Source organism: Ornithorhynchus anatinus, chromosome 12 (assembly GCF_004115215.2).
Source record: "Ornithorhynchus anatinus isolate Pmale09 chromosome 12, mOrnAna1.pri.v4, whole genome shotgun sequence".
Taxonomy (NCBI): Eukaryota; Metazoa; Chordata; class Mammalia; order Monotremata; family Ornithorhynchidae; genus Ornithorhynchus; species Ornithorhynchus anatinus.
In genome coordinates, this window is record NC_041739.1 from 33,831,384 (window position 1) to 33,847,792 (window position 16,409).

The following is a 16,409-nucleotide window of genomic DNA, read 5'->3' on the forward strand; positions in this document are numbered from 1 at the left end:
AGACCAAAATTAATCCCTGACATCCCAGTGGCTCCCAAACAGTTCACTACACGTTCCGGAGTAGACTCACCGGGAATACGGGTCCCACTTGTCTGGGCCCTCCTGTGCACGGACTGCTAGGAAGTTCTGCCAAGCTCTCACACTCCTCCTTGGGCTTCTTTCACCTCACTCTGTCACCTCGGTGTGGAGAAGAATTGCGTTTATTGTGAAAGAACCTTCAGTGGGGGCCGGCGATTGTCAACGGCTATGTTTGGAGTTGGCCAGGGCCTGGCGCCGAGTTCAAGTTCAAGCACGGCCTGTAAATGTAGGGGTAGTTGAGGCAGGGGAGATGTAGCATCCCATAGGCATGGTCGTGCTGCAGCGGGGGGATGCTGATCTTGGATGCCTAAAGGCGTTTACTTTCCTGTCTTACAAGAATTAGCGGGGGTAGCATCTAGCAGATTATGTTCAGTCAGCAATATAACCTGCTACTTTAATAATTCATCATGCTTGTGATGCCTCTGCCCACTTTTGTGTAAATCTAATCCCAGACCTCAGTTTCTTAATATTTTATGGGTCTGACTCTGAGAGAGATGACTTGAGGGAGGTATTAGCATGGCAAGATTGTTTAAAGCAAGGTCAACCTGGCAGACTGCCAGAAACTCAGCCTTACATTTAAATAGGGTGGTTGGTATTCTGTAACGGCTTATGAGAAATCCTAAAGGGGTCAGATTCTCAGCTACTGTTCAGTTCCTATTTCCAAGCCCCCAAATGCAAACTCTTGTCCCAGTATCTTTCTTGAGACAAAGGGAGATGTTCTTTCCCTGATTCCATGCAGTGTTTGAAGCTATATTGAAGCTGGGACATTGCAGGGTGTGAATCGTTCAGATACAGTTGTAGATAAGACTGTAAAATGGGCAGCCCTAGAAAAGGTCACCTGATTTTTATGGCATTTGACTCCTGCTGCCAAAGTCAGCGACAAACATCACTACTTTTTACATAAGAATTTTTATTCCAAAGACTGCAATCAGTTATATTTAGAAACAGGCTTGATGATCAGTCTGTTGATCCACATTAATTTGCAAGCTTCCTAACTTGTATCGCTCCCGAGAAAGCGGGGGGCTTTGCAAGAATTAGAGCGTGCCAGCGTCGATAGCGACTCCCAGCTGGGGCCAGAGCAGAGCCCCTGTCTAATCCAGTCAGTCGGTTGTATCTGTTGAGCTTTTACTGTGTGCAGAGCACTGTACTAAGCATCTGGGATAAAAAGACACATTGCCTGCCCACCAGGAGCAGTCGACACTCCTTGCTCCTCCCCTGCCCCCCAATCTACCGGAAGAAACCCAAGCTAGAGTTTGATTGAACCATCTGCGGGGGGCATAACCGAGGAAATGGGGGTCTCCTTTCCATTCTGGAAGAGCAGGTCACCTGCTGGTCTTTTCTGGTGACTGAGTGGATGCTTGGAATGAGAGATCTGATGGATCAGGTAAGGTCCCCCTTGGTGGTAGTTGGTGAAATGGTGGTGGTGGATGTGGATGTGTCCCAGGAAGGATGGGATCAGAAGAAAATGCCAGCCCCAAATCACCGGATTGCTTCTCCCCCACACACCCCCCCGGTGACCCACTTGGACACACAGATCTGTTTCTGGGTTTCTTCAGCCTCTGGCCCGTCCCCCTGTTAACACTGATCCACGTTATCCTGATTCATTCCCGCCTCCCCGGGACCATCCTGCCACAGCCATTGACGGTCAAAGATCCACAGACTCAGGCCGTCCGCTCACCTCTGGTTACCTCCCGTCTATTTTCATCAGACAAGGGTCGGCAAGGAGTCCAATCTCACATTGGCACCTTGGCCTCTGGCCCTGGGCAGCTCTGCCCTTCTGGCCTCCTGCCCGGCTGATGAACCATCAGCCTCCACGTCTACGACCGACCGGTGTTGGTCTCCTGGCGGCCCTTCACACATCCACCTGTGTTTTCTGGTCTACACAGAGCTGCTTGCCTCCATTGCTGCCGTGTGTAAGTACCCTACCGGGGGGGGGGTCGATTAGACTGGGAGGAGCTGGGAGGGAGTGGGGTGTGGGTAAGAAGAGCCTGGGACAAGACAGGCTACAGACAGTTCTAAGCATGAAATGTTTTGAGGTCAGCTGAACATCGGTGTCTAAGATGACACCATTTTAGCTTTTCAAATCATTGGCTCTGACTTTACAACATTGACTGCCTTTGAGCAGGGGGCGGGAGCTGGTTTTGGGATGTGGGGAGAGCGGAACCACTGGAAAAAAGGAAGATGATCGGATGGGGAGGGGGAAGGGCTCTCCAGTCACAAGGCAGAGTCATCGGGGTGAGCCAATGTGGCCGTTTTCTTTCCCTTGAACAAAAAGCTGGCCGGCTACCATATCCCAGCATCTCTCTGACACGATATAAATGCATTAATGACTCTATATTACTCTTTAATTGACATTGCACAATTCTGGGCAACTGGGGTAAAGGTCTCCTGTAATTGACCCAGTGCACTATTTAAAGTGATTCTGACAACCTCAAACCAGCCAGGGGTCCTGACCTGCCGGGCTGGAGAGGGCGGGGAGGGCTGAAGCAAAAGCCACACACGGCGTGCTTCCTCTAGTGCTTGGCCTCGGTTGATCCGGTACCTGGACTGGGGGTCCCAGACCGCCACACCCCCGGGGCCCGCGGCCCTACTCCCACGCCTCTCTCCTTTAGGTCAGCCACAGGGTCCGTTCAGGTCATGACTGCCTTGCAACATTTCGACGTCAGTCACAGTGCAGCTAGTGGGGTCATGACCTGTCATTCATTCATTCAATTTATTCACTAGCATTTATTGAGCGCTTACTGTGTGAAGAGTGCTGTACTAAGTGCTTGGGAAACAGCATGTAGAGAAGCTTGTGGAGAGCAGCATGTACAGAAACAGCATGGCCTAGTGGCAAGAGCACGGGTTTGGGAGTCAGAGAATGTGGGTTCTAATCCCGTCTCTGCCACTTGTCTGCTCTGTGACCTTGGGCAAGTCACTTAACTTCTCTATGCCTCAGGTACCTCAGCTGTAAAACGGGAATTAAGACTGTGAGCGTCCATGTGGGACGACCTGATTATCTACCCCAGTGCTTAGAACAATGCTGGGGGCTCTAGTAAGCGCTTAACAAATACCATACTTATTAATATTATTACAGCAACGAACAAGACACATCCCCTGCCCGCGACGAGTTTACACTCTTGAGATGGGGAGACATACATCAATACAAATAAATAAATTACAAATATGAACGGAAGTGATGTGGGGCTGCCAGTGGGGAAGAACGAAGAGAAGAAGTCAGGGTGTAGCAGAAGGGAGTGGGAGAAGAGGAAAGGGGGTGCTAAGTCAGGGAAGACCTCTTGGAGGAGATGTGCCTTCGATGAGGTTTTGAAGGCGGGGAGAGTAACTTTCTGACAGATTTGAGGAGGGAGGACGTTCCAGGCCAGAGGCAGGCCGGTAACCTCCCCCTTATACTGTGAGTTCCATGTGGGACGGCGACTGTGTCTGATCCGATTGTATTGTATCTGCCAGGCACGTGACGCGGTGTTTGGCACGGAGTGAAGGATTAACAAACACCACCATCATAGGATTGAGGGGTGTTTTGAAATATAGAACCTTGGAAGGGCTGGGGGTGGAGGTGGGATTCGAGCCATGGGAGTAGCAGAATGCTTAACTTTGTCATTGTAGGCAGGGAATGTGTCTGTTCATCGTTTCTTTGTACTCCCCTCGTACATAGTACAGTGATCTGCACCCAGTAAGCGCTCAATAAATGCAATTCAAAGAATGAATTAAAGGATTTGGGAAGCCACAGAAGAAAGGAGCATCTAGGAAACCTGAGAGGGGGTTGGGAAAGTAAAAGGAGAAGCAGCGTGGCCTAGTGGAAGGAGTATGGGCCTGGGAGTCAGAGGACCTGGGTTCTAATCCCAGCTCCGCCAATTGTTTGTTGTGTGACCTTGGGCGTGTCACTGAATTCTTCTGTGCCTCATTACCGCATCTGCAGAATGGGGACTGTGACTGTGAGCCCCATGTGGGACATGGACTGTATCTAACCTGATCTATTTACATTTGCCCCAGCACTTAGTACAGTGCTTGGCACTGTAAGCACCGTACTTGCTTAAATGTCATTTTTTTTTAAAAAAAAAAAAGGTAAAAAAAAAAGAAAGGTAGGGTAGCAATGGGTGGAGGTACATGGAATGTGGCAGAGATGTTGAACTCTTAGCGATACTACTATTTGGGCTCTAGGTTAGTATAAATATTCTGTCTGCAGTGCTGTCTTATGCTATTGTCTAGGTCATCTCCGGTCCTTGAATACTAAATGTTTCCAGGTAAAATGGAAACAGCATACCGTTTTTTCTTGATCACACAACTCGAAAACATCCAACCTGATTTACTGTGATAGAAACTTCACACTTGAAATAAATTTCAGGTCAGTTTCCCTCACAATGGAAGAGCCATTTCTCTTGCTCGATAGAGTAATCACTTTGCCCTCACTATGACTAATGAGTGTTTATCGTAAACTGTAATCCAGGACGCCACATGCTTCCTCCCACGTTCCCCGCCCGAAGACGAAGCCGGTGGTGTTCGGGTGGTACGGTGTCTGGCATGTAATGAGAACTTAAGAAATATCATAATTATTATCATTTTTGCTGGCTCAGAGCAGTTCAAAGTTATCCCATTGGAACCGACACCTGTTATGTGACTACACTGAAGGTTATTGCTTGGGTCCCCCCTAGACCCTTGTCCCCCGACAGAGACCCCACTCTAACCGAAGATCCAAAGACCAAGAGACGGCAGCAAGCGTCTGGGGAAGAGAGGGAAGCAGCATTGCCTGGTGGATAGAGCATGGGCTCGGGAATCAGGAGGACCTAGGTTCTAATCCCGGCTCCTCCTCTTGGCGGCTGTTGACCTTGGGCAAGTCACTTGGCTTCTCTGTGCCTCAGTTACCTCATCTGTAAAATGGGGATTAAGACTTTGAGCCCCATGTGGGACTGGTAAGGTGTCCAACCTGATTAGCTTGTATCTATCCCGTCGCTTAAATTGGCACTTGGTACATAGTAAGCACGTAACAAATATCATTATAGTTATTACTGAGACAGTTACTCTCCCCACTTTCAAAGCCTTCAGAAGAGGTACGTCTCCTCCAAGAGGCCTTTCCTGATTAAGCCGTCCTTTCCTTTTCTCCCACTCCCTTCTGCTTTGCCCCCATTTGCGTCCTTTATTCACCATCCCCTCACCCCCCCAACCCGCCCTCATCGCTTATGTATATATCCATAATTTATTTCTATTAATGTCTGTCTCCCCCTCTAGACTGTAAAGTCTGTGGGTGGGGAATATGCCTGTTACATTGTTATATTGTATTCTCCCAAGTGTTTAGTATAGTGCTCTTACAGTAAGGGCTCAATAAATATTCATTCATTCATTCAATAGTATTTATTGAGCGCTTACTATGTGCAGAGCACTGTACTAAGCGCTGGGATTGTACAAGTCGGCAACAGAGAGAGACAGTCCCTGCCCTTTGACGGGCTTACAGTCTAATCGCGGGAGACAGGCAGACAAGAACAACGGCGATAAATAGAGTCAAGGGGAAGAACCTCTCATAAAAGCAATGGCAAATAAATAGAATCAGGGTGACGTACATCTCATTAAACAAAATAAACAAAATAAATAGGGTGATGAAGATATATACAGTGGAGCAAATGAGTACAGTGCTGAGGGGGTGGCACGGGAGAGGGGGAGGAGGAGAGGGAAAGGGGGGAGAAGAGGGTTTAGCTGCGGAGAGGTGAGGGAGGGGTAGAGGGGGCAGAGGGGAAAAGGGGGGAGCTCAGTCTGGGAAGGCCTCTTGGAGGAGGTGAGCTTTAAGTAGGGATTTGAAAAGGGGAAGAGAATTAGATTGTCGGAGGTGAGGAGGGAGGGCGTTCCGGGACCGCGGGAGGACGTGGCCACAATATGATTGTCTGCCCTGAGGCTTCACATTTTATACTCTGCACTTCAGGTGAACGCCGCCCAGAAAGCGGAGCCACGTCGGTGATTTACTTCTCTGCCCATACTGTCCACTCTGTGGACTTAGTCTTCACTGGCATGTTACGAATTCTTATCATGACCAAATGAGTCCCTCGCTATGTAAAAATCATCATCTTTGCCACTGTGCGTCTGATTGCCATGGCCAGGGCGCAGGACAGCTCCCAGCTGGTCAACTCCAGCTCCATCAGTCAATCAATGGTATTTATTGAGCAGTTCCCGTGTGCCAAGCACTGTGCTAAGCATTTGGGAAAGTAAAATATAACAGAGTTGTCAGACACATTCCCTGCCCAAAATGAGCTCTGGGTGCCTAGACAATTTCCAACTGGTACCTGTCTCTCTCCAAAACGTCTGACCCATCCTCTGCTCCTCGCCTACAATCGCGTCATTATTTTGGAGAGCCGGTGACATTCCCCGTTCGGGAACATCTCAATAGTAACCCTTTTCTACCACAACAGTAACCACAGTTCTCAACAGAGCAGATGACTAGCAAATGGCCCGCTTTCATCGTCTTTCTTCATAGCCAAGTGGAAGCATACGTGCGCACCATTCGCTGATGCTGTGTCGGTATGGGTCACTTGGAAAAGGAAAGATATTAACGGCAAGTGGTGAACGATACAGGCTCAAAACTAATCCTCTCGTTAGCTAGGAAGTGTTTCCTGACAGTGGAGGGGATGAGGTGGTGGTGACTCGATGATGTGGCAGATAATTTCCAGGCTTACCTGAAGGAGTCAGTCGTGTTTATTGAGCTCTTACTGTCTGCAGACCGCCGTATCAAGTGCTTGGAAGCGGACAGTAGAACAATAAACGGGCCCATTTCCTGACCCCAAAGAGCTAACGGTCTAGAGGGAAGAGAGTGGTCTAAGGGAAAGCTTACAGTCCTGGGGGCTAATTCTGGCTCTGCCACTTGCTTACTTGTAACCTGTGCAAATCACTTACCTTCTCTGTTGCAGAAATCTTAGACAATGACCCCTGTGAGAGTTAAGGTCTCTGTCTCTCCTGATTATATTTTTTATCAACCCCAGCCCTTAGTGCAGTGCTTGGAACATAGTAAAGTGCTTAACAGATTATAATAATCATCATTGTACTTGTTTAGCGCATACTGTGTGCCAAGCACTATTGTAAGCACTGGGGTAGACACAGGATCTTTGAGGTGCAGCAGACATCTTGTCCACTGTGTCAGTCTGGGATCTGAAGCCACAGTGTGATTCCAGGGGTGTTGAGTGAATGATATTCTTTAGTAGCTGACTCCAAAGGACTCTGGCTAAGATCTTGCGGGCAATGAGAATTATGAGATGCCCTGATAATTGTTGCAATCCCATCTCAGAAGCAGCATGGTCCAGTGGAAAGATCACGGGCCTCGGAGTCAGAGGAACCACATTCTAATCCTGCCTCTGTCATTTATTCGCTGGGTGACTCTGGGCAACTCACTTAAGCTCTCTGTGCTTCAGTTCCCTCATCTCTAAAATGGAGTTTCAGTGTCTGTTTGCCCTCCTACTTAGACTGTGAGCCCCATGTGGGACCTAATTATCTTGTACATACTCCAGCATTTAGTAAAGTCCTTGACATTTAGTAAACACTTAACAAATACTATTATTATTGCTATTATTTACTCAATTTCTCTGTGACTCAGTTTCCTCATCCGTAAAATGGGGATTAAACAAATACCTAGTCTCCCTACTATTTAGACTAGGAGCCCCGTGTGAGCAGAGGCGGCGGCTGACCCGATTAACTGATATTTACCCCAGTGCCTATTACAGTGTTTGGCACATAGTAAGTGCTTAGCGAATACCGCTATTGTTATTATTGTTAGGGAAGCAGCGTGGCCCAGTGGATAGAGCACAGACTCGGGAGTCAGAAAGATATGGGATCTAATCCTGGCTCCACCACTGGGCAAGTCACTTCACTTTTCTGTGCCTCAGTTACTTCATCTGTAAAATGGGGATTTAGACTGGGAGCCTCACGTGAAACAGGGACTGCATCCAACCCGATTTGCTTGGATCTACCCCAGTGCTTAGTACAGGGCCTGGCATATAGTAAGCGCTGAATAAATACCACAATTGTTATTACTAGTATTGTCATTATCATTGTTATTACCTCACCTATTTGAAGATAGTGGTGATGGTGACACCTAGGAGATCCTGTGGTATCCTCTCAGCACTCCACGTTTTGAGAAAGCTTTAGCCGAATGGTCCCTCTGTCACAGAGGAACTCAGAGGAACGCCAGCCCCTAGGACCAGACGAGTCGCACTGCCCTACACGCTTGAGAAGTGCTTAGGGTCTGCTGAACTGTGATTTTTCACCCTTGCAAGGGCCAGATCATTTTTATTACTGCATTGATACCACAAGTTTCACTATGATTTGCCATATGTCGGAAAGGCCCAGGGCAGCGATTCACTCCCAAGGTCTTGCGGTCTGAGGTAAACAGAGATGGTTTCCCTCTGTGATAAGAGGACTAACCACAAATTCAAAGGAGGAGATCAGGCAGTGTCTATTTACATTGGAAAAATGCCTTTTTTGATCGAACCTGCTCCCAAGTGGATGTATGGTAAGGCATTCACCACACACCCCTGTCTCCCTCCTCACTCAGCCGAACTCAAGAGCTTGGAAATCCCCGCTTTAGAAGATTAGCATGCCGAAAGTGGTCCAAGGGAACAGAGTGTGCTCATTCACAGTGGCATTTTCCAGTAGCGTGAGCACTCATCTTTTGACCCTACAGGTCACAGGTGAAGGACGATGGCAAATGAAGCCACTTAGGCTCACAGTCAACCCCATTTTACAGATGAGGAAACTGAGCCACAGAGGTGTTAAGCAACTTGTCCAGGGTCAAGCAGCAGATAGGTGGCAGAGCCGGGATTAGAACCCAGGATCTCTGACTCCCAGGCCCATGTTTTATTCACTAGACCACACTGCATGTGTCTTTTAAAGTTGTAGTGCCCAGCGTGGGGAGGTTCGACTCAAGTCCTCCGGAACAGGAAGAGTAGGCCTTCCCCCGTTAATCCCTGTTTTCTCCGGCTCGCTCTCCCTTCTACCGTCATCTATGCACTTGGATCCGTGACTTTTGGACAGTTGATGTTCTCTCCACCCGTAACCCCAGCACTTGTGTGCGTATCTCTAAATTATATTTTATACATGATTTATTAATATTAATGTCCGTCTCCACTTCTAGATCGTTAACTCATTGTGGGAAGGAAACGTGTCTGTTGATTCTGTTCTATTGGACTCTCCCCAAGTGCTCACTACAGTGCTCTGCACAAAGTAAGCATTCAGTAAATACAATTGATTGATGGGTTGGAGTGTTCCCTGCCTCACCCTAGAGCTCCCGAAGATTTCTTTGCCCTTTAAACTTCCATTCCTGGGCACTGGGCCGTGGATGAAAGTCAGTCAATCAATTGTACTTATTGACGGCTTATTACGCGCGGAGCACGTAATCTCACCTTCCTGACCTACCGTGTTGGTGAAATGAAGATCTCAAAGTGTTTCAAGGATGAAGAAGGGTACGCAGGGTTAAGGGTGGCCAAGAGATCAAAAAGGATTAGGACAGAGTGATAATTTGATAATAGTGCTGATATTTGTTAAGCGCTTACTGTGCACTAAGCGCTAGGGTAGATGAAAGATAACCATGTCCCACGCCGTCCCCGTCCTTCGCTGGGCTCACAGTCTAAGTAGGGGATAGAAAGATATTTAATGGACATTTAACAGGTGAAGAAGGTTAGACACTTGAATTTGCACCCCTTAAAATAATAGCAATAATAATTGTAGCACTTGTTAAGCACTTACTGTGTTCCAGGCACTGTATTAAGAAGGGCTGGGTTAGATGCAACCAAATTGGGTTGGGAACAGTTCCTGTCCCACATGGGGCTCACAGTCTTAATCCCCATTTTACAGATTCAACAGCATTCAAATGCAGGAGTGCAAGAGGAGCGGAAATGGGCTAGGAGGGTGATCCAGAGGTGGGGTTGGTGGCCCACAGTCTTGAGCCCCCTGGATGCAGTATTGCAGGGACCATTTGCTATGCCCCCTTGCTTTTAAGATTAGGATGGGCAGCCCCAGCTACATCCAGTACCACCCCTCAGAGCCCAAAACGAGTCTCAAGTGGAGCCAAGACGAAGGTTGTACTCCTTGCCTTCTGCTGGCGGGATGTGCACTTCCCATCCTCCTCACAGGGTTACAGTGGGATGAGCCAGAGCTGCTCTCTGTCCTGTCAGTCAATCATATTTAATAATAATGTTGGTATTGGTTAAGCGCTTACTATGTGCCGAGCACTGTTCCAAGCGCCGGGGGAGGCACAGGGGAATCAGGTTGTCCCACGTGGGGCTCCCAGTCTTCATCCCCATTTTACGGATGAGGGAACTGAGGCACCGAGAAGTTAAGTGAAGTTAATAATAGTAATAATAATGTTGGTATTTGTTAAGCGCTTACTACGTGCCGAGCACTGTTCCAAGCGCTGGGGGAGACACAGGGGAATCAGGTTGTCCCACGTGGGGCTCGCAGTCTTAATCCTCATTTTACAGATGTGGTAACTGAGGCACCGAGAAGTTAAGTGACTTGCCCAAAGTCACACAGCCGACAAGTGGCCGAGCCGGGATTTGAACCCATGACCTCTGACTCCAAAGCCCGCGCTCTTTCCACTGAGCCACGCTGCTTTATTGAGCGCTTACTGTGTGCAGAGCACTGTACTAAGCGCTTGGGAGACTACAATATAAAAACAGACACATTCCCTGTCCACAATTAGCTTACCGTCTATAGGGGAAGACAGACGTTCATAGAAATAAATGAATTAAAGATGCGTACGTAAGCGCTGTGGGGCCGGAGGGGGGGGATGAATAAAGGGAGCGAGTCAGGGTGACGCAAAAGGGAGTGGGAGAAGAGGAAAGGAGGGCTTAGTCAGGGAAGGTCTCTTGAAGGAGATGTGCCTTCAGTAAGGCTTTGAAGCCAGGGGAGAGTGATTGTCTTTCAGATATAAGGAGGGAGGGCATTCCAGGCCCGAGGCAGGGTATGGGTGAGAGGTTGGTGGCGAGGTAGGCGAAATCGAGGTACAGTGAGAAAGTTGGCATTAGAGGCAAAGTATGCAGGCCAGGTGAAGTAGGAGAGTGGCAAGGTGACTCAGGGGAACAACCCACCCCTTATGTGACTGACCCCCATGGGAGCGGGCTCCGGGGGTGAGCCCCCCCCAGCCCTCCTCCCAGCACGCTGCCCGCCTCTAGCCACCACCAACGAGCAGCAGACGGGTGCCGAGGTTGGGGGGCGGGGGCGGCGGTCAAGCTGGAGCCACCACGGGCAATTCACCGGGCGAGGAAAGGGACAACCCACCCTCCGGGTTACCGGAGAGAGGGCAAGAGCAGCCGCTGGAGTGGGCACCACCCACCCTGATTCCGGCTGTATCCGGGGAGCAGAATAGGGCGCCGTTCGCCACCCCGACACGCACCGTGTCCTGGGGCGGGGCAGCCTCTGGCCCAGAATCCAGAAGTGATGACAGGCTGAGCGGTGGTGGAGCAGAGTAAGGGCGAGATGGTGCAAAAGCAGCAGGCAGGGTGACGATTCATTTTGCACCTACCTCTTGGTTGAACCGGGTACTAAACGAGGCCCTCGGGAGAGTGATAATGACGATGGAGTGTCCTGTCAAAAATGACAGGTGAGCCTCCGTTGCGTAGAAGACTTCGGGAGCAAGAATCTGCGCCAAGGAATTAATTACAGTAGATGTAATAGACCCGGTTTCAAGTGTCCTCTTACCTTCCTCTTTCTCCCTTCCTTTTCCTTCCCTTCCCTCCCTACCCCTGCCTTTTCTTTTCCCCTGTCCCTTCTCAACCTCCCCTTGCTTCTCCTCCTTATCATTACTATCATAATAATAATCATAATAATAACAATAGTGGCGATGGTATGTTGTAGGAGTTTAATATGTGCCAAGCACTTTGCAAAGCGCTGGGGTAGATACAAGGCCCCATTAGATTGTTCACCGTCTCTACCCCACACGGGGCTCACAGTCTAAGAGGGAAGAAAACCAGGTATTTAATCGCCATTTTGCAGATGAAGAAAGTGAGGCACCGGAAACTTGGGTGACTTGCCCAAGATCACCCAGCAAGCAAGGATTTAGAATCCAGTTCTTGTGACTTCCAGGCCCTTCCTTCTCTTCTGCGTCTTCTCCCCGTTTCAGCCCCACGGTGCTTTGCCCCAAGCTCGCTCCCGCACACAAATGAATAGTGGGCAACCTCCGGGAAGCTATGAGTCAGAAGAGGTCAAAAGGCACTTGCTCTCCTCGTCAGCTACCGGGGTTAGGGATGGCACAGCCCAAAATCGACGGTCGGTCCACCCAGCAGATGCCGACTTGCTTGTCCGCTCCAGAGTCTATACTGACTCTGCCTCTTCCGGCCTCAAACTCTGGGCGTTGAATGAATCTGCTGCACCCGGAAAGAGAAACCACCTTCCCAATGGGGGAATACCATTTCTTCCCCAGACAGAGGAAACAAGCCTAGTTTCCAACTTTGGAGCAGATGATAAACAAATCAGATAAGAAGAATAAGCACATAAGCATTCCAGAAATGAGTAGTAAAAGTCCTTAACGCAATCTGTCAACTAGATGGTTGTGCTGCTATCCGTGTTTCCAGGTTGCTGGGAAGCAGGGTGGGAGATTGAGGCCCCCAGGAGATTAACCCTCCATTTTCGACCCTGTCCCCAACTGTGTTTGATTTGCCTTGGGAAATGGACTAAAATGAATTTCAAAAATGAACCTGCCCCACAGATTCATAGCTAGTACACTCAGTTCTCCTTTGATGCTGGGGTTAAGTTCTGACCAAAGGTTGACTAAAGGAAATCTTTAGGCACTGAAGAACTCACCACCTCTCTCTCCCCACATCCATTGTATGCAAGCAGGCTGGTATAGTGGAGCAAATGTTCCCTAGTTTCTAATGGCATTCTCGGCAAAATGTGAAAGGAAAACACACATGACAACACAACTGAATGCAATTCTCATGAATGGTATTTATGGAGTGCCTTCTGTGTGCAGAGCGCAAGAGAATTAGTAGACACAATCCCATCCTCTTTTTTTTTTTTTTTTGAATGACATAATCAAACCTGATTATCTTGTATCTACTCTAGTGCCTGGTACAGAGTAAGTGCTTAACAATCAGGTTTGATAACAGTTCCTCTCCTACATAGGGTTCACAGTCTGAATTGCCATTTCACAGATGAAGTAAGAGACACAGAAAAGTGAAATGATTTGTCCAAAGCCATACAGCAGATAAACGGTGGAGCCAGGATTAGAACCCAGGTCCTCTGACGCCCAGGCCCCTGCTCTTTCTACTGGGCCACACTGCTTCTCTGCTTCTTCATTCCTTCAAGGAACTTAATATATTCGTGCAATAGAGAAATTAGCCCCCGAGTTTTCTTTCCCGATGGTTCTCCTTTTCAGTCAGTGTGTGAAGGACGTCCCTCTTCTCCCTGGCCTTCCCTTCTTGGGCATTCAACTGGCAAATGTTCAAGGAAGTTGCCAAGATCTAAGGTGGCAGTTTCACCTCTCAGGATCGCACCTGGAGAGTTTCCAGTACTCTACCAGTTTCGGCTAATGGAGGGAGAGTCGAGCAGAGGCCTACCCATTCCATTCTTAGCTGGGGCAGTGGCTAGCGAGTGGAAGGCGACCTGCTACAACTCAAAGCCCACCTATGCTGGGCAGCAGCGGCGTGGGAGAGAGTCGAGGGTGGAGACTCAGGTTTATTGTGCGGAAGAAGGCAGTGGTAAACCACGTCCATGTTCTGACCAAGAAAACTCTATGGATATACTTCCGGAACGTTTGCAGATGGAGGTGAGGCGTTCTGAGAGAGCTGTGTCCATGTAGCTGCTATGGGTCGAAGAGGACTCGATGGCAGAAGGTAAGGTGGCAGTTTAGCCTGTTGGAAAGTGCCCAGGAATAGATCCTGACTCCACCACTTCTCTGTCAGCCAGTCAATCGTATTTTTTGAGCGGTTACTATGTGCAGAGCACTGTACTAAGCGCTTGGGAGTGTTCAATATAATGAACAGAGACATTCCCTGTCTGCTGTGTAACTTTGAGCAAGTCACTTCATTTTTCTGTGCGTCCGTTTCCTCGGCTGTAAATCGGGGATTAATTACCTTGTTCCTCTTCCTACTGAGATTGTGTACTCCGTAAGGGACAGGGACTGAGCTTGACCTGGTTATCTTGTATATACCCCCAAGGCTTCCCTCTCTCAGGATCACACCTGGAGGGTTTCCAGTACTCATACCAGTCTCATCTACGGGAGGAAGAGTCAAGCCCGAGGCCTACCCATTCCATTCCTAGCTTGAGCAGTGGCTAGCGAGTGGAAGGCCGTCTGCTACAAGTCAAAACTCACCTGTGCCAGGCAGCGGCGACATGGGAGAGAGTCAAGGGTGGAGGCTCAAGTTTGAGACTCAAGACACAGAGGAAGTGAAATGACTTGTCCAAGGTCAAACAGCAGACATGTAGCGGAGGCAGGATTAGAACCCACATCTTCGGATTCCCAGGCCTATACTCTTTCCACTAGACCCCGCATCACTCCTTTCAGTTCCAATCCTGGCTCTGCGGAAAGGAGGTTGTGATTGGGCTTGGCTCCTGCCCACTCTCTGGAAGTCTGTCCCTCTCTGAGCTAATGAAGCTGGCCCAAAGTGAAAGATTTCCTAAGCTTAACACTGATTTAGTGGATAAGTCAAGGGACTAGGAGTCAGCGGGACCTTGATTCTAATCCCAGCTCCGCCACGTGTCCGCTGCGTGACCTTGGGCCAGCCACCTAACTTCTCTGGGGCTAGTTACTTCCTCCATAAAACGGGTATGAGTGTGAGCCCAATGTGGGACAGGGACCGTGTCCAACCGGATTACCTCGTATCTACCCCGGTGCTTAGAACAGCGCTTGGCACACAGTAAGTGCTTAACAAGTACCTTGATCATCCTCCTCATCATCTTTAGTGGAAGAGCTTTTCACTTTTTATAAGGAAAATATTGAATTGCCAAAGACTTTAAAGACATTACACGTAATTGTCCCTTTGAAGTAAGGTTTGATTTTTATAGGAATAAAGGTACTGGAACTCTGAACTCTGTATTTGAAACACAACAAATATGCCCGGGTGATTTGTGCAGGTCCTTCTGCCAACTTGAACCTGAATGGATACAGCTACGATGCAGTGTTGGAAGAAGGGCTCGTGCCCATCTCCATGGCATTAGACGTAGTGAGCAGGACATTGCAAGTTTTCCTAAATGTGGGGCTCTGCCAGTAAAAAAAACCCCCGTGCATTCTAGGGGGTCTGTATAGGTGGGTGTGAAGTGAGTCACTCTGTAGATGCTAGTGGTTTCTACATGAACTGTCCAACGAAACAACTCCATAAAGCACAGGTCCCAGAAGCCGCTAAAAATATGAGCCTCTAACATCCCTCTTTATAATCTCCGACCTTCACGTCTGAAACTTCCTACACACTCTTTTCCACTCGCACACCACCATTTACTTGTTCCCTGTTCTCTAGGAATCTAGTTTATGCCACCAACCCTTTCTTTTCACTTACCCCTCCAAAACCCTAGAGCTGGAAGGGTTGTAAAGAGGTCATCTGGTCCAGCCCCCTGCCTTGTCAGTTCATTGACTAAACCATAGTGATTGTCTGCTTTGCCTCAAATTCTGAATAATTCACAAAATCTCTTGTCTTGAGCTTTTCCTGGTGTTCTAATAATAATAATAATAATAACAATGGCATTTGTTAAGCGCTTACTATGTTTGAAGCACTGTTCGAAGCGCTGGGGCGGAGGGGGGATACAGGGTGATCAGGTTGCCCCACGTGGGGCTCACGGTCTTCATCCCCATTTTACAGATGAGGTCACTGAGGCACAGAGAAGTTAAGTGACTTGCCCAAAGTCACACAGCTGACAAGCGGCAGAGCTGGGATTAGAACCCGTGACCTCTGACTCCCAAGCCCGGGCTCTTTCCACTGAGCCACGCTGCTTCCCTCTACCATCCAGATTTATCAAAATATCATATCCAAACCAAAAAATCTCTCCATTGAATCCTCTTTCCTCTTTGCCGTCTTCTCTGGACCCAAATAACAGGTGGTCAGCATTCCGCTTTAGAAACCTGTCCGTTTACTTTGTTATTCAAGTCACCATCTTCAGTGAGAAGCAGCGTGTCTTAATGGAAAGAGCGCAGTCCCGGAGTCAGAAGAGGTGGGTATGGCTCTTGGCTCTGCCACTTGCCTGCTGGGTGATCTTGGGCAAGTCACTTATCCTTTCTGTGACTCAGTTTTCTCAGCTGTAAAATGGGGATTTAGATGGCGAGACCAATGTGGGACAGGGAATGTGTCTGATGGGATTGCATGGCATCTACCTCCAGTCCTTATTGCAGTGCTTGGAACATAGTGAATTCTTAATAAGTGCCACAATTATTA

The 16,409-nt window shown here is 48.7% G+C and overlaps 1 non-coding gene across 1 annotated transcript; it reads left to right on the forward strand.

Annotated features, from left to right (window-relative positions):
* Positions 1-13,523: 13,523 nt before the first annotated feature.
* On the forward strand, positions 13,524-13,661 carry LOC114815850. Its single transcript, XR_003763652.1, has one exon. It is a non-coding gene; the product is annotated as a small nucleolar RNA SNORA7 (small nucleolar RNA).
* Positions 13,662-16,409: the final 2,748 nt, after the last annotated feature.